Below are 19,502 nucleotides of genomic sequence, written 5' to 3'. Positions count from 1 at the left end.
TACTATTGATTATTCACAACCACAAAACTAATCACAGATGAATAGGATATTTCCTGACAAATTGAAGTCTGAACTGAAACAATCAACAAACCTTCCACTAAATATTTTACAGCTATATTCACATGAAGTATTTTTTTCATAACACTGTGTTACACACAAAATGTGCACATATAGACATCTCCTACGTGTAAACATATAATATATACTACATTTTCTAACAAGTTATATTATTAGTATATCCGTAACTGTTTTTCTAATTAGCAAATACAGCTTTCAGCCAAGAAGCAGTACAGGCTTTGGTCCTCAACAACTTCAAACAACACTTTCCAACTACCCAACAGCCCAAATCTCAATCACATTCTAGCACTTCACTGATGGATGGCAAATGGGTCGTGCTCTATTATCTGAAAACAGGCTGATGGTAGAGCAGACCAACCTCACAGGACACCCCCGACTGGAAACACATCCAGAGCTCACCATGCTTCGAGAGGGAGCGCACTGCAAGGATTGCTAGGGCTAGCAAACAGCCAAAATAATGCAAATAAAGTACCAGCTCCAAAAACAACAAGCGAGAGCTTTGCCATGCTCTGCTTTAGCACCATATGCTGAACAGCAGAGTCTTCCCTCCAAGACAAGCACACCATACAGGACAGGTCAAACCTGCAGTCAGGGACTAACCAGAACACAGATCAATTAAGACCCAGTGACTAATGATGTGGAAAGTAACAAGTGGTTTAATTAAATGATGTATGCGGTGCTGGCATGTTTCTGTGAGAGTGTAATCTAAAGAGGGAGGAGGCAAATTGATGGGCGGTAGTAGAAAAGCAACCACAGTAAATTGTAAGGAAATTGTGAGGGGGACCTTCTTTAATTTTGCTCTGCTCCACACCCTGCTCTAGGATATTACCGTGGGTAAAATTCATCCCTCCTGTCTCCTCTGCAGGGAGGTTACACCCTCTTACTGCACCTCTGAACACAACCCAAAAGATTCACGGCCTGATTTTAGATAAGCCTTCAAACACTGAGCTGCTTATTCAAACCACCAAGCCAGTCTGACTAGAAAACCAGCCAATCTCCCCTGGTTTGTGTTTTTCCTTTGCTTTAAAACTGTGCCCACAGAATGCAAGCAGGTCTGGAACCCAAACAGGTAAACAGGACCTAAGTCACCCAGGCACCCACTGAACACGAGGCACATGACACAAGAGCTGAGGCACACACAAAAAAAAAGGGCAGAACAGCACTGATAGAAACCACCTGCTTGAACCACTCGTGCCAATCCCCTGCCCTCTGTGGGAATGAAGAGAGAAACTTAGGCCCACAGCAACCAAACACCAAGACCTGAAAGGCTACAAAGCTTACCAACTTTGCATAACTAGCATGAAGTTATCAACACCTCCTTCAAGCTAAAAAGCAGATATTGATCACCGGCTCTCTTATAATGCATTTATGGGAAGTCCTCAAAGCGTTCCCCTGCACGAAGGAATCATTTGAGAGCTCTCGTGATCATGCTGTTCCCCATTTCAGAGCAGACAGCTCCTTGCATCTTGCCCCAAATGTTCCATTTTTTTGCCAATAGCTGCTGTGGAAGAAGGCTCCACAAATCAACAACCCAGGCTGGCTCTTAACAGAATCTAGAACTGAAGCTATATGGGAGTGTAAAACCTAACCAAGCATCTCAGTTTAAAATATGCTGTCCTGTAAGCCCCTACTGTCTTTTAAAACACTCAAGAGACCTTTAAATCAATACCAGCCTACAGCAGATATCCATTTCACTATGAACTCAAAGGCATTTATCTAAATAAAAGTCAAACTGCAGTTTAAACTCGGAGTGCGTTTGAAAGCCAAGTCCATATTCATAGCACAATTACGAATTAAAGTGCAATTTGCCCACAGATTACATTACTACTTTTTTTTTTTTTTTAAACCACACAGCAAGATCAAGTTGGAGCTTGTCCTTGCCTGATCCACAGGCAAAAAGAGAAAATGCAACAGGTAACATCCTATAGGCTCAACACAATAAAGACCAAGCTGACACAGAAATACTAGTGACAAACTGTAAGAGGGAAATACAACTGTGGACATGACCATGCATGAATCCATCTGTTTTCATGTATTTCTATGCCTTTATTGCAGCCAGACTTTTTAAGGTTATGTATTTCTCCTCAACACGTTTCTCTACAATAGGCTGAGGGGCTATTTTATGAAGATAAAAAACCCCAAGAATCAAAAGCAGCAAAGTGATCATCCCTACACTTGTCAAAAGGACCAGATCCCTGGCTTAGCCAGAGCTCAGGAACTGAGGGACGCTGACATGAAACTCAGTTCACAAGTGAAAAAAAACAAGAGTCTTCATAAATTGAGGGATTTCACAGCCACAGTTTACCATCATCCAAAATGACTTTCTGATTATTGTTCCTGCCATTCAAGTTTGAACACCTAAGTCACTGCACAAGTAGCTGGCTCTTCAGACAGCACAGCCATGTTCTGTTGCTCCAGCAACAAACATTTCAGTGGTTGCTGCAGAAATGCAGGTGAACTCCAACTTCTTGTATGCCCAAGTCTTCAGCTCTCCCCGCTCTACCCACCCTGACCACCAACTGTCCTCACCAAACACACGATATACTGCTCAGAAATCAGTGGGGAAATGAAAGCTAGAAATACAGTCAGTACAAAATAAGTATGAGACTTGAAATTACATAAGATACGCCAAAATAAAGTTTACTGGTTCTCTGACACTAGCTGTACTTTAAAACTTACATCAAAATACCCAAGATTTTCCAGCTTGAAGCATTAGCAATCAAAGGATGTGTTTCCCAGAACTCTGATTCCCTCGCTAGGCAGTATTTGGCATGCAAGTCACAGCATTTAAGTGAGAGAAAGAATTAACGTGCTCCAATAGATAGATCATTGGGAGTCAGGAAACCTCCGTCTATTCCTGGCTCTCTTAATCTCCTGCTGTGTGACCGGGTCATGTCACATCACCTCTCTGGAGCTTTTGTTTCCACAGCCACCCTTTGTCTGTCTTGTCTATTTAAACTGTAAATAAAATTGAGGCAGGTATTGTCTTGGTTTGCCCGATGCTGATGAAATGAGGCCTCAGTCTTGGTTGGGCTCCAGCAATGCAAATAAAGAAGGGAACTCAAAACTCGAGGTCATGGGTGCACACGATGCTCCCCCAACCCTAAGCGTGGGTCCCAAGTGTACAGCAGTGCACCAAGCACTGCAGGGGTTGTAACATTCCCACCAGTCTGGTCTCTCCAAGCTGAGTGGAGATGCCAGTGGGAGCACAGCTGTCCCACTGCTGAAAGCTGTCACATTTACTGCTCTCCCGTAGCACAGAATGCATTCCTTCTTGAGGAGCCCCTTGGGATGATGCCACGCAGCAGCCCAGTGGATCACTGAACAAATGTTTCTGCCATCAGTATTCCAAAATGTCTCCTTCAAGGACATCTTCATCAAAGCCATCAACACCCAAGGCCAAACCCCTGTCCCTTCCCAAATCAGCACTCCTCTAAACCATCTGAGCTATCTCACGTCCTGGGCATCTCTTCAAAGTGGCGGTTTATAAAGCATCACCCACAGTGTTTTATGCCAGTCCCAAGAGCCCACGTCTTTGGGGTGTGTTCTGCCCATTTCCTGGCACCTACACACAGGGTTAAGCCGGGCCCAAAGGTGGGCATACCCACACAAGAGTGCCCAGTGCTTTCCCTGCTCCTCTGCACGGGTACATGTTTCTACTGAATTACTCATGGGAGGATATTTTGATCCCTCCAAGGCAACTGTGGAAAGAAAACAGAATTCAACCAATATAAATCTGGGAAAAGAGCCTGAGTTGCGAGTTCAGGGAAGCATCCTACAAAGGTCAGAAGCTTCTGCAGCAGGCAGAGAACGTAAAGCAGAGCACCAACTTGAGTAGCCCTTAACATTCAGTTGGGTTTTTTTTCAGATCAGCTTCTACTAAACTGGGAGAGTTTGTGGTTTTTTTAACTTTATTCTGACTTAATGGCATGAGAAGTGCTCTGCATATTATTTATCCATTACATACTTCAAGTCTTCCTTGTATTGGCTAATCCAACAATGCAGGGTTTTCCCCTCTTGTCACTAAGATGCCCATGATCAGGAACTGAGAGCCTGTTAAATCAATATGGGAAGGCCCCTGTTCTGTCTGTTCAGCCATTCCAGTCTCTAAACAAGAAAGCAGTGTTTGCCTTCAGTTGGCATTGTGAAACTGGCACTGTGGATCACTGAACACTGAAGAGACTGAAAAGAAAGCCTTGGTAAATAACCAGATATGTAGCCTGCCTTCAAACTACCTCCTAAAAGTAATAATGCTGTCACAAAGAGAGTCCTGCTTGCCAGTGAGGAGGCATCAGACAGTTCTCTGAACCATGAGATGCCAATCCTACCTCCCTGGCCAAAGTGCAGGGCAGACTGGGAGCTCATGTACAGCTTTTGGCTCTGCTTTGGAAACTTGACCAGAGCAGAGAAAAGCCACCTCTCTTTTGAAAGCAGAGGTGGCTGGCTCGCCAGACAAAGGAATTGAGACATGTGGCTCCTGGTGGCTGCTCACCATGATGATGGTTGAATTCTGTTCAGAGAGGTGAAGGTTTCCGACCCTTACATCAAAGCCATTTATCTGTCAATGCAGAAGATTATGTCAAGAGTGCTTCTGCACCTTTTGATGACAGGCATTGGAGAAAAGGAGGATGGCTTGAAATTCTGCCATTGCCAACTGCGGCTTTCATTAAAACACTTTGTCAACCATTGTCATAACACAAGTTTTCATTGCTCCAGCACAAAAGGAAGCCGAGGGCCCAGAACAATTGAGCCCTGCAATAGAAATTCCTCTGGCTCATCCGTCGAAAGATCGCTGCCTAGTCTGCAGCTTGCTGAATAGACCCCATCCTCTTCCCACATGTTTGTAGATGGCTTTACAGCGCTGGAACGGAGGCCCCATGCACACTTGACTGGGTATGAAAAGCATGGCTGCAGCTGAATTAGCTTGGGGATGGGGGCCAGGGGGTGGAAGAGGAGTAGGAGCACGTTGCCCATCCTAGAAGTGTACAGCTGTGCAGGGAAGAAATCCCACTCAAATTTCTCCTAAACAAGCTCGGGAGGTGCCAGAGATGGCAGAGTCTTCATAAGCAGTGACATAAAAGGCTTAGTGCTGAAGCATTAAGCGATCAGAGAGACTCATGGATGCAGGTGGTTGTATGGACTGTCAGGCAGAAAGAAGCAGCTTTAGTCCAATTTTTACTCTTGTGCACAGGTCAAGTCCAAATTCTACTCCCATGAGACAGGAGCAGCCAAACAGCTCCTGCATCTAGTGCCAACTACCCTTATCTGCACTGCATGGCAACACCTTCCCTGAAACGGGAATTTTTCAGTTCTCCCTAAAACGGATCACCACTAAAGGCAGTTGCCATCACAGTGATGAGAGTCAGGAGGAGCTTTCACATACCAGACATGCAGCCCTTAATTACCTTCTGGAGGATTTCTTGCAGGTTCCTTTGAAGTGGCTGATGCACTCCCAGCAGTCAAAGCCTGGACTTGGAGAAATCTCTCCCCCAACCCACCACAACTATTCCTGGGTTTCCTTTGAATCCACCTGTTAAACTAATATAAACCTACAGATTCCTTCACCCCTTGCCGCCTTCATCACTCTCACCTCCCATTTTACTGCTCCAGAACTCAGCACAACAGTCCCCTCAAGTTCCTTCCCCAGGAAGGATAATGAGCAGAAATGATACATCTTTTGCACTGAAGGGCTCTGCACCCACACTGTATCTTGCAGTTCAGCCTCAAGCGTGATCTCCCACTCACTGCTGAGCAGTACCTGGAATCACAGAACTGCTGAGATTGGAAAAGACCTTGAAGATCACGGAGGCCATTTCCCCAGCACTACCATATCCACCAGTCAACCATGTCCCCAGCTGCCACATACACATGTTTTTTGAACATTTCCAGGGATAGTATTTCCACCACTTCCCTGGGCAGCTTTTTGCAATGCCTAACCACCTTCCAAGTGAAAAACAATTTTATATCCAACCTAAACCTCCTGCCATTTCCTCTCACCCTATTGCTTCTTATCGTGGAGAAGAGGCTGACCCCACCTGGCTACACCCTCCTACCAGGTAGCTGCAGAGAGGATAAGGTCTCCCCTGAGCCTCCTTTTCTCCAGGCTAAGGAACCCCAGCTTCCTCAGCTGCTCCTCATCACATCTGTGCTCCAGACCCCTTCCCAGCTCCATTGTCTTTTCCTGGACACACTCCAGCACCTCAGTGTGTCTTGTAGTAAGAAGTCCAAAACCAAACCTAGGATTTCAGGTGCAGCCTCAGCAGTGCCCAGCACAGGGGGACAATCACTGCTGGCCACAGGATGCCACTGGCCTTTTTGGCCACTGGGCATGCACTGGCTCATGTTCAGCAGTTGCCAACCAACGCTCCCAGGTCGTTTTTGACCAAGCAGCTTTCCAGCCACTCCGTCCCAAGCTGAGCCCCTTGTGATTTTCTTTTACACTGTACCCTGACCACAGTGTGCTGCCTGTCCGGGCAAAGCATCCAGCTTACAAGAGACTCTGAAATGGAACACAGAAATATCCCACACCAAGCATCCTAAAAGGAGGAAAGAGCAACAAAAACAAAGGGTACCAGAGAGGGGAATGTCCCAGATCGCTGCTCTCTGAGTGTTTTGGAGAGAAGGAAATTCTGCAGACACAGGGAGGACAGACAGCACCCACGAGGGTGAAGCTGTGCCCCACCACTGAGAGGTTCTGTTAGCAGCTCAGAAAATGTGCTCACTCAGGCTTTACTTATGTCCTTGTTCAAATTAGCAGCAGCAGCAGCATCATATTAGCTTGGGTTAACAGCCTGCTCATATAAGGGGCTTTATGTGCAGAAGGGAGTCAACTTAAGGGCAACCCTCAAGCCATAATATGAGCTAATTTGACAGTGAAGACAAACTTTGACAGGTCACCCAGACACCAAGAAAACTGCACCATGAATCACTCTCAGTCATGACCAACGATATCATCTGAAGGAAATTCCTGCAGCATGATCCCCAAAGAATGGGTACCACGCCGATCCCAGCAGATGCATGTGGCCATAAATGCAAAGAATACTAATGAAAACCACATCCCTGAGAAGCATTATGCCAGACTACAATTTAATTTAGCATGTGGTTGATATGGCTCAAGGAATTCAGGAATTGTCTTGCATTTAAGAACCTTTCAGGGGCGCACGTTTTCAGCCCTGTCCCTTCTTCCTGCTCTGTCACTCTGTGCTCACAGCTCTTTGGGCACACACAGACCACACTTCTGGCACATAAAGGTGCCTGCACGTCTAAGCCTGGTGAGCACCCACCACAGCTGGTCTGTTCACACAAGGCTGTAAATGTAAATATTTCCATTACTGTCGACTCCCAGGCTCCAACAGGCAGCACAGGAGAGCAACCACGCTCCTGGTGTCTGAGGAAAGGCAGGAGTCCTCCTCAGGAGCACGGGGTAACACTGCACTGCTGCTGGGGCTTCCAGATCTGCACCAAGGAACTTTTACAGCCTTGTTTTTTCAGCAGGGCAGTGTCACCTTATTTTAGGTGCCGTTTGATTTACACAAATGTGTTTTGACAAAACCTAGGATCTCATTTCCTATTTTAATACGCTTAGCAAAACTGGAGTTCTTGTTTGCTTTTTTCTTTTTCTTGGAATATCATCTCCTCTGAACACTCCTATTTTAAAACAGAAAAATTAGATTCAACTTAATCTACATAAGTAATTTCAAAGTCACCCAGTGGTCTCAATGGTAGAGGAGAACTGTGAGCCCTTGTACCTGCAATGCGCCCCCTTCCCGGCCCAGCAGTGCTCAGGGCTGGGGGTATTTACAGCCCTCCCCTTTCCTGGGGACACTGACAGCCCTTCCCAGCAGCGAGTTCGGGACTCCAACCAACAGAAGATGGCAGGGCAAAGGAAGCAGGAATGACAAGGTATTCAACAACACCTTCTCTGCCTCTAAAAAGAACACCATGAGCAGCCACACAGCCCACAGCCACTGGGGCTACAAACCCTCCCGTCAGGATTGCACGTTCCTCTGCTCCTAACAAGGTAGCCCAGTCAAAGGCAGTATTGTGTGCAGGGAGCAGGGGATCCTGCAAGGGTTAGAGCAGGCAGTATTTAATTGCAGCAATTTTTCACTTTATTTGCCTCTCCTATTAAGCTGCACCGCCTGGAGGAGACTGTTCCTCTCCAAAACACACAGAGCCATCAGCTCCAAGGATTGCATCAAAGCAAAAACACATTTCAAAGGGGGCACGGACATCTAAATAAAAATAACTGTATTTAATTTCATGTAGAGCAATCCTGTTTTACCACCTGTGACAGGTAAGAAGCTGGAAGGAAAAGCAGGATGTGGAAGGGTTTTTTTAAACCCGCAAATAAAACTCCACCCTTTATCTGCCCAGACACCCATAGGGTTTGTTCTGAGTTTATTGCTTTAATTAAAGTGCTGACTACTGTCATAAGAAAGACATACCCTAAAACCAAACCCCTGCAAGCTGTTTGCTCCACTGCATCCAAGCAAACTCACCTTTCTCTAATTTGATAGAAATTATTTTGCGTGTGTGATTTCGCATCCACAAGGCAAAGCACTCTGTGTCTTAAACCACTGAAGCAATGGCTGGATAGTCCAGCTCATAAAGAAAATACTCACAAAACAGATTGCTCCGGCTTCCATCACCACTGTGTTTCTTCAGGAAATCAATAAAGGCCATGACTTCTTTACTAACATTTTCAATTAAGGTTTCCCACTGTGTATTCAACATATTAAACCAATTTATCGAGGATTAACAACTATATAATTTACTATACATGTCTACCTTAGAACTGCTAAGCCTCCTTTAACTAATAACAAGAGCTACACTGATAAATAAGTGCTATTTACAGTTTCAAAAATGGCTCCTTCTGCAAAGCAAATATTTTCATCTGAATGTTGTGCAATTTTTCACAAGTACTCACAGCAGATAAACCATGTTAAAACCTTTGGCTTTTTCAAATGTTTGGGAAGACCCACAGCAATGTTTGAGTGCTGGCAACTGAACCCTCCCACCACATGACTTTGCACAATCCAGCTGTGGGTTGCAAGTCGAGTGCAGAGAGGAGGAGAATTCAGAAATTCCTTGAACGCTGTTCAGAAGTTTCCATGATTTTAGAAAACTTCCAAGGTCAGTAATTCAATAATCCATATTTTAAGATAAGTTTTCTCCTAGAACACAGAATTGCAGTGCGCTCTGCTCTCCTTGGGGATCCAAGTGGTTTCAATCATGTCTGCAAGCATTTCTGGTAGGCTCAGAGTTCTTAACTAGCCTAAACAACATTTTTTTCACTACTCCAACACCACTGTTTATCAGAAATATTAATTTAGTAAATACACGACCAGGCACAAGGCTTTGGTGCAATTAACCAGCAGCACCACATGTGCACACCCTGGGAGAACACCAAGGCCCTGATGTTTCAGCCCACACCTGGAATCACCCTTTGCAGAGCCCCCAGGGAGTGAGGATTGGCCCTGCCTGGTCCAGTGGCACAGCTGGGCACGACCTTGCCCAGCCCAGTCAATCATTAATGGTGGGGAGAGGGCAGGAACCCACTCCCACTGTGTTTGCTCCGAGTTTCACTCTGTCCTGCTTCTTCTCATTAATCGTTAATCAGGAAGGGCTGATCTCCCCCCAAAAACATGCTTGCTTGGAAGCGGCACAAAAGCTAGTCAGGCAAAAAGTTGGGGGGATAGTCTTGGAAAAACAGCACACAGATTTTTCCTGCTCAGGCTTGCTCCTGCTTCTCCTGCACTTGACCACGCTTTTCACACCTGCAGAGAGGGGCTGCATCACCTCCCTGCTCTCATGATAATGGTCCATAAGCATCCCTAAAGACATTTCCCAGAAAGAACCAAGCTGTCCTGTTCTCCATCTGGAAACACTGCTGTTTCAGTGGTGGCTGCTCCTCGTAGGCCACTCAGTGCATCTGCTGTGTCATCATCCAAGAAAAATCTCAGCAGATATATTGAATTTAAGCTCTACCTCATTAGATGTGCTGCGAAGTTTAACAAGGCAATGGACCAGAGCTCAAGCAGCCAATTCAGCTGTACCTGTTAGGACAGGGGCAGTGGTCATCCCTCCTGGCTCTGCTCCCCTATTCCCACCTGGCAGCAGTATCTCTAGTCTCACAGAACACCCAGACAACAGTCAAAATAAATCCCTCTCTGATCCCAGGAACAGTCCAAGTGGAATTCCAACACTGGTCTCCTTACTATGCCCACCATAAACTTACTCAAGTTTAAAATCTACCAGACCAAGGACATTCCCAGCACTTGCCAATGCCATGGGCTGAAAGTGAGCGTTTGGCCAAATCCAAAGACCTTGTATGTGGAAAGGAATGATGTATATAACCTCCAAAAATCATCAAAAGGACTTGTTACCCACAGGGAAGGGCAGGGCATGGCTGGCAGTGCTGCCTGTTGCAGGCCAGTTCTAATCCCCCAGAGGTGTGAGAAACACATGGCAGACAGCTCTCCCTTTCGAGTTTAAAAATAGTTCTTCTTTGTAATAAGAACAGCATTTTAAGGGCAAAATCGGCAGATTTTAAGCTACCAAAAAAAAAAAAAAAAAACCTAAGGTGGCCATCCCGGCTGGAGGTGTGTGGTTTACACAAGCATCCACCCTCTTTCCTTTTGAGTAATCAATGTCCAATCATAATGCACTTCCATTCCAAGCACTTCAATACTGCCAACAAAGCACCAAGCAATTTAATGGATTTCTAACCCCAAATTGGAAGCTGTACTGCATCCAACTGATTCCGTTTGTTCAGTCTTAGAGGAAGCCCCAGGAACAAAATGCTAGAAATAAAACCACATGGACTGGTAACATTACAAAAATAGATACAACAACAAGAAAATGTTCTGTCATTTTTATTTTATCTGACCTCCAACGTGGTTTAATTGACCTTCAAGATGGAAAGGCTGCATTTAAAAGAAATCATTTCCACCTAGATCAAGAGAAATAAAAGCCAAGCTATATATAATGCATTTGCTGCAAAACAAAGCAACTCCATCTAGCATGAAACTATCTTTCACTTGACAATGAAAAGACAGAAAAGACTTTCAAGTTAATTTACTTCCTATTTTAGGTCCTAACCAAAGCTATTTTCTTCGATAAAACTTGTTTCTCTGCACACAGCCTGAGGACAGCAGAGATGGCTTCCTCTACCCTCACTTTATCACATCTATCATCACTCGATGGCAGACAGCTGTATTACCATCTCTGGGTAGCAAGAGGCTGAGGCAGCAGATCAGGGGCACAGGTGTGACGCAGGAATTTCCAAAAATATCGACGGCCAATCTCATGCCAGCAGGAGGAAGCCAGCAGGTCAGATACTGTATGACATGGTAGATTCTTTCCTTACAATTCAGGTGCTGTAGAATGCTATCAGAACAAGCATTCACACCTTTTTGGCACAACTCCTGCATTAGATTTTGCCACTGGGACAGCAGCAGGACACCAGCAAGGATGCCAAAGGAGATGGAGCTGAAGCTTAAGTCTCTGCCCCAAAAAAATCCACCACAAAGTCACTGAAGCAAAAATTAAGTCTACTGCTGCCTTCCATAACATGTCAGTTTTCATGTTTCTTACATACAGCAGAATGTCACAAAGCATATACTCACACTTAAATAACTTGCACATGTACGTGACTTTCACTACGTGAATTTACAGACACATAGGCAGTTACAGACACAAACATACACATCCATATATGCATGAGGCAATACAATTACAGTGATGTATACAGCTAGAAAAGCTTTATCAGGAGAGTTTGGGACAGCTGTACAGCTTATGACTGAGTTGTGAAGAGCTCTAGTAAAAAATTTTTATTACACTCTGCCCCAACATATAATGTCACATCCTTTACAGAAGCACTATTTTAAAAATCTTCGAGAGCTTTACAGTTTTTATTGGTGCTATTTTTCAGCTCCTTGCACTTACAAAGCCAGATTTCTGTATTAGGGCAACTCAGACCGCAGGAAAGTCTCAAGAGGAGAAAAAGTTCTAGCCAATAAAATTTTAGAAAGCGCTTCAAATGAGCTTAATCTTCCCAGCTCTGATATCTCAGGACTTTGCAGGACTTAAAGACAAGGACTATTTGCAGTAGCTGCAGTTTTTTTGCTCTTCAGGTCTCTTAACCTTTCAGGAGTCCTGGGCAAATAGGGTTCCAGGTGAGGCAGCTGCTCATGAGCCCACAGTTGCTCCTGCTCCATCTTGGGGGGTCACTTGAGCTGAGCTCAAACCCTGCACCGATATCAATCAGGCGCCAAAGCTGAGCACACGATTATCCTTCAGATCAGGAAGGTATTTTTTCATCTACTTCAAAGGGCTATGATGTACTTTGCTGGATGGACACCTTGATTTATTATTCAAGGAACTCCCTCGGATTTGCGTGTTTTCTCAGCTAAAAGCATCACAGCTAATTCAAAGGGAAGGGGGATGTTGAAGGTTAAATCAAAGAACAAACTCTCGCCTCTGTAGATTTTCATCCTTTCCACGTTGTAAAGGGATGGAAGGGAACACACTGCCCTATTCTTTTGCTATGGGAAACAATTAAGAACTCTTACAAAACTGCTGGATTCAGAAGGTATTTGGATAAGCTAATTTCTTCTTCTTTCAACTGTTATTACTGGAATTATACTGCTCCACTTGGCACTTGAGATCAGATTTTTGTAATAACTATCTTAGTTTCCGCTCACCAGAAGATGTGCATGGGCCAGGGGAGCTCCAGTCCCAGCTCAAAGGACAGGGAACCCCTTAATCTGAACAGATGCTGCATCAAACAACAGATTCTGCAGCAATATTAAATATTAAAAGGCAGACAGATCCTTCCCTCTTGCTTTGAGCCCACTTCACTTGGGAATATTACAAAGTAGATCCCATCTTAAAACTGCCTAATGGCCTCTAAAAACATTAAAAAAAAAAAAAGTCCCATAATGAAACTCCACATGGGTGGCCACCTGGCTGCACTGAAAATAGAAAAGCTAACACTACAATTCAGCCAGGAACAGAAATACCCTCTCACTCTTCCGAGTGGTCCTTGCAAGCCCAGGCACTGTGCCAGGGGCTCACCATTCACTACTCACACTGCACCTCTCACGGGGCCAAGGGCTCCTTGGCTTCACACCAAGGCCTCGTGCTCCAAAACGTGATTATTTGGAAAACATGAATGCAGAAGGTGCTCCCAGGGTTTGTTACTGTACATGGAGGGCCGCAGGTGTACTCACTGCTTTGGAGAATTCAGACTGTGTCCTTTTGAGAGTACATAAATTAATCTCTATGAAGAGAATAATAATAAGCAACGTCACCATTTCAAGGGAGTCAGAACAAGTTCATAGGGCTGGTGGAAAGCACTGCTGTTCTAAGCACAGACAGGAATGGGGGAAAACAAAGGTAGCACTTCACATGCAAAAGATGAAGAAATCCTGAGGTGAACCACAATGGAGAACCCAAGGCATCCCACAAGAGGGGTCATGGAGGAGATGAAAGGGGACAAGCCCGACGAGAGCAGAGGGTAACAGCACATCGTGTGGCTGACAAGACAAAGGAACACCCAAGCAAGTCACCACCACAACTGTGCAGCTGCAGAGAACAGATAGTTTTCTCTCCTTCAGGCAGGTCACAACTTGGCTGTGAGTTGCACAGTCATCTCAGTCCTTCCTAAAACCAGGCACTACCAGAGGCAGGACCCTGGGTCAGACAGGCCACCGACCGCGGCCCTGTGGGAGCACACGCTACGTTTGCTCCCCGTTCCCAGTCTGGCCAGACTGCAGCAACACCACATTCAAAAACACATTTTCCTCAATTTGTCACAGCAAGTGAGGTATGAAATAAAAACCTTTCCAGATCTTCCAAACGCAAAGGCTCCCCCCCCAAAAGTCTTTTGCAAACCAATGAAAATTGCATAAAAATAAATTGCAGTGCATTTTATAGGGGAAAATAACTCTACTGACTCTGGAAACACATAATCTTGCTTTTCTCTAACAAAACCTACAGGAAATGGCTCTGCAAAAGTTAACTAAGTGATACTGAACTTTCTCCAGAGCGTTGTATAGGAAATAACACTGAACAAATGACTGCCTGATTTAACCTTTTGTCCAGACCATGCTACAAAGCTGTACTGCAGAGGTATCTGGTTGATATTAATAATCCTCTGGTGTATTCTCTAGAACTGCAGCAGAGAGAGCAGGTTATCTCACACATGCTCACCCTTGCCACAGCACAAAGCCCAGGCAGCCAACTGCTGATGGAAAACAGCATTTTACAATTTTCCCTTTCTGTGGCTGGCAGTTGGTTTTTATTTTGTTTTGTAAGATGTGGTGCAAAGAGAAGAGCAGAGCAGATGCCTGCCTGTCCTGCACTTGGACCTGTACCTGTACTGGCAGTGCAGACACACCAAAGGTGTCCCATCCCTCTCCACATCGGTCAGACCATCCCTCCATTTGTTAGAAATCCCACAATGTGACCCCAGAGTATTTGTGTGAAACCCATGTTAGCATCACATTTCTCAGCTCCACCACTAACACTCACTGAGCTTTTCTCCCTTTATTTACCACTTCCACCACCCCAGGAGGGGCTGCTTTGTGCAGCAGCAGGAACCAGTGAAGGATCTTTTACTCCCAAGGCACCTCAGGACCGGCAGGTCTGCCAAGAAATCTGGTGTCAATATTTGCCTGGAGCTCTGCAATCACAATTCCTCAAACTGAGCCAGGCTGCCCTCCCATCCCTTCTCCCCCAACATGCCCATTCTCCAGTGGGGAGAAGGTGCTGCTGCAGATACCGGAAATGAGTCTGGGTTTCAGACTTCATTGCTTTCAGTCAAAAAGGAGGAGCCACAGCTTTTGATATATGTAATACACATATACATACACATCTACTAAATCCTCAACATCTCACTCAGTCTTCACTTTCCATTAAATACACTGTATGGGGAAGAAAAGGTAAGAAGAAGAAACCAAGGCTTTTCTACATCCCGACAAAGCCTGGGTCCTGTGTAATTAATTGCTTTAACCAGGACAGAGCTTCTCAAGAGCTACAGAACACATTTACTGCTCCATCACATTAGCCAGCAGGAAACCATTTCATGCTCTTTTTTCAGCAAATTTGACACCACCACCAAAGCTGCTCCAAGACACACAAAACACACACCCATAGGGGAAAGAGCCAGAAAATCCGTCTTAGAGCAAGGGAGGCTCACAATAAAATGTCCCCCCCCCCCCCCCCCCCGAATGACACTGAATTCAATATACTGAATCAGCTACTGGGAGGAAAGCCAATACTCAGGAATACTGCAATCAGCCTTGGGAATTAGCTCTGGGTAGTTTCTTTTCCTGCAGACCAACGCTTACGTCAAGTCACATGAACACAATTACATAAACTGTACCTCTACCACGAACACCTTCTCTGGGATAAAGGTTCTCCTTTTACTCCACATAAAAACACTCTCCACAGGTTTATAAGCTTTAATTGCTATGAGAACACATAAAAAATGCCCAAATAAGTCTATTTAATGGTTACACATTAACCATCATACACCTCCAGGCCTGTGTTATCCACCTATTTGCTAAATCAATAAACCACTTGTAGGCAAACTTTTTAGAAATGCTGCTGCTGCTGAAAGTGTTCCATTTCTATTTACTGATAACTTCATGGAATTGACTGGAAACTCCTACCCAGGTCTGAAGTTTTCTGCTTAGTTCTACAGGAAAAGCAACCTGGTTTTTAGCAAAAAGAACCAAAATGAATATCCCTCCTGTGGATGAAATTGGTTGCTGGCTCACAAAGCAATGCATGAGCAGTGCAACTCTAGGCTGGGAAGAACTTGGGTGAAGAGAAACGTGTGTGTGTCAATGTATGTGTGTCTGCAGAGTCAGAGCTCCTCTGCACCCAAGGAAAACCCTGTAAGCCTGGACAGCCAGGAGCAGGGAGCGCAGGCGATCACGTGAGGACAAACAGGAAGCATTAGCAAAGGGGTTTAGGACAGCATACACCCCAAACATTTATTGACAAATAAAACTAAGGGCAATTGTATTCAGTGAGACCATTCCTCCACCTTCACTTGCCACTGCCCTATGCTGGCCAACAGGCTAATTTGGCCAATGAAGCATCACGCAATGAGGTGGCTTATCTGCAGTTCCTGTGCATCAGCAACAGATGGGACAGCATCAAATACAGCCTTACCACAGTAGCATCTCAATCAGACACTTCACAGAAGCTCTGCAAGGCTGCCTGCAAACAGGTCACGCACCACCATGGAGGAGGGCAGAAAAGCTGCCCCAGACCTGAAGGGACATCAGAAACCTGGTGCAGCCCCACTGCTCTCTTATTATGGCACCAAACACGTGTGAAATTTTACCTTGGGCACTGACAGATGTCCTCATGTGCCATCACCCACCTCACAGACACATGCAGTTGACAGCAGGGGCACAAAGCCAACTCCTGCACCCCCCTGCCTCCTCTGGGATGGGGAGAGGGCGGGTGAGACTGAGCCAAGCAGCCTGAGTGTGATGAAGTGTTGATCAAATCCAACTATTTCATAAAGTCTCTGGTATGCCCAACCAGCTTCAATGGTCTCTGCACTTCGCTGAGAAATCTGTGGGACATTTATGAGAAGTCTGCAAATGGGTCCTTCGACCCTTTTTTTTTTTTCCACCCTCTTTCAGTCAGATGCAGTTTGAAATCCAGGGATGCACTCTGAAATCCCAGTGTGGCTGGATTCTCCAAGTGAGTGCTCTCAGTGTGGGCAACGGCACCAGAGCCCCACACCTCATGACGTGCATCCTTTTGGAGAAGGGATGATTCTATGGATGGGACCCTGAGTTTCCCTGCCTGTGCCAGGGGGGTTGGAACTAGATGACTTAAGGTCCCTTCTGACCCAAGCCTTTAGGATTTCTATGATTCCATGATTCCAGAAATAGTGAACACCACTGCTTTTTCCCTAACGAGCTCCCCTGACCCCAGAGTGAGGAAACATCCCTTCTCCCACAACCCCCTTCCCAGCCACTCACTTCCCAACGCATCTGCAGATGCACTCCCAGGGGGGGCAGACAGACAGCAGGCACTTCACACCTCCCCACCATAAACCTGCCCAGAGCAATTATCCAGCCCTTTTCCAGCTGGGAACACATTGCTGCCTCATTTATAGCACCAGAGCTGCAAGGGCAGCAGGCCCCAGCTAGGCACGTAGAGAAGCTGGAGCCCTTCAACAGCAGAGGAAATGCAAACACGGGGGGCTCACACTGCCGGCCCCCCTGCCTGTGCCCATCTTAAAAAATTAATCCCAATCGTAAAAGCTGGAGCACAGCCTGTATTTCAGGCCAAATAATAAGGGGAGGCCTTTATAAATCACTTACTATTCAGAGGGAAGGGGAATTTTGAAGGTTACTTAAATTAAAAATGAACCACACAAACAAATAAACCTTGCTCTGTCGTTCCCCCCAGCCCTACGTCGGCTGCCTGCTCCACACATATTATCTGCAAACCACAGGCAAAAGCCATTCCCTGCTCCATCCACGCTGTTTCACAATCTGCTCGCACTGAACCTTGTGCTACGTCAGGAATTAAACAAACATTTCCTCCTTCTTCGGGATTTCCCCCTGCCCCATCCAGAGCTGGGCTCCAAAGTCCAGCAGAGCAGCAGGCACAAGGCTGAGTTGGAACTGTCAGCTCAGAGCTCGGCAAAATCCCCACCACCTCCAACAGCCCCCCCAGAAGTATCCATAGGGGGGTGGTGATTGTGACAAAGCACACAGACCCCTTCCATTGGGAAAACCCAGGAGGAAAGCTGGGGGGTAGGTATCCACGGCAATCTTCCATGAAAAAGAGTCTAGAAAACAGGAGATGGGCTCTGTGAAACCCCAAGCATCCATCCCACTTACTTCACCAAGTGAGGATAAATACACCACAGGCAACAAATCACAGGCAACAGATCACTCCATTTATCATGAAAAACTGAGGAGTGGGTGAGACTTGTAGCTGTGCTCCCGAAAGAAGACAAGGCTGTGGACTCATGTCTTCATCACAATTAGCCTAAAACCAAGACAAGACCAGAGGGCTGGGAAGGATCAGGGAGCTCCTGCCAGAATGCAGAGGAAGAAGCAGGAAGGGGAGAGAGATGCACATCCCTCACCCTTGGCTTGGGATCACCTGGTCCCAGTGCTGCGGCAAAGGAGGCAGCCCCACACACTCCCAAAATATACTATGGACAGTCAGCGTGGGGAAGGAGAGTGATACTAAAACACAACACAGATAATGGGAACACTGCAGAAATCAAAATCTTAGTCAGCCCTGGAGACAAAAATTGTCAGAAAGCCAGACTTTTTGAGCCCGTTTTCATGCAGGTTACTGGAGAGTACGAGTAACTGCAGGAGAAAAATTCCATGAGGAGTCTTGTCTGTGTTACCAAACAGGTTTATGTTACAGATTTGGAGTTTTACCTGCCTTTGAAATCCCTGCAAGGACCAAAGCAGGGAACCAGCAAACCGAGAGGACGAGATAAACCAAGGGGCTGAACATTAGGGAACCAAGTCAGGTTGGCTGAATTTGTGTGGTTGCTACTATTTAATGGCAATGCCTCATTAAAGTCTGGGATAAAGGAAGCTTTTGTTAATGACCTGCTCTTTCCCTCCCTCATATACTTTCCCTCAGGGTTTTGGGATCACATATAAAACACACACCCGCAAGCTCCTCAAGGGATTTTTTTTTTTCCCCCAGCAAAGCTAAAGCTGACAAGACTTGACATTCCTGAAATGTTTAAATGGGGGGAAGAGGGAGAAACAACATTTTTTCAAACCCACTTTATGCATCAGAGACAAGCAAAAATTGGCCCAGGGCCAACACAAAAATTTCAGAAATATTTGTGAGATCATCTGAAATACTCCCAATGTTCCTGATGGAAAAGTCACGGGCTGCACAGTGGACCCAAGCCCCCACGCTGAATACTGCACATTCCTGGAGGGAGCATGGAACAAAGACATAATCAAGGTGATTGACAAACCACCACCCGGCGGTCCCTCCCCCCCCAAAAAAGCCCCACATCCCAGGGACTTGGTAATGAGCTTGGGATTAGGAAACCTGGCTAATGAAGAGGCAAGGGCCAAGATATCCAATTTCTGCCAAATACCAGGCAAAGCACACTGCTATCAGTAGCCATTATATTAATTAATTCACACACCAGCCTATTTTGTAGATTTTTCCAGGCTGGGATTTCACTTTCCCGATACTGCAGGACAGAACCGGGCAAGGGAAAGGGTGCAGATGGAGCACTACAGCCTGCCATAAAACCCACTGAAGGTGATACAAACCAGATGTGGATGGTAACCCCATGTGTTCTGAGAGGTGTTACAGCTCCATACGTCAGACGCAGCACGTCAAACACTTCAGAGCAAGCACCCAACACCGCCAAAGCACACCGGAGA

The 19,502-nt window shown here is 45.8% G+C and overlaps 1 protein-coding gene across 1 annotated transcript in view; it reads right to left on the bottom strand.

Annotated features, from left to right (window-relative positions):
- LRIG1 (leucine rich repeats and immunoglobulin like domains 1) overlaps positions 1-19,502 on the bottom strand; it is an 89,147-nt gene that overhangs the window by 51,221 nt on the left and 18,424 nt on the right. The gene's annotated exons all lie outside the window — the stretch shown is intronic.

The sequence above is a fragment of the Empidonax traillii genome, unplaced genomic scaffold, assembly GCF_003031625.1.
Source record: "Empidonax traillii isolate 1590-97213 ecotype Southwest subspecies unplaced genomic scaffold, ASM303162v1 scaffold258:size685985, whole genome shotgun sequence".
Classification (NCBI taxonomy): domain Eukaryota; kingdom Metazoa; phylum Chordata; class Aves; order Passeriformes; family Tyrannidae; genus Empidonax; species Empidonax traillii.
This window is presented reverse-complemented; position numbering and strand designations above follow the sequence as displayed.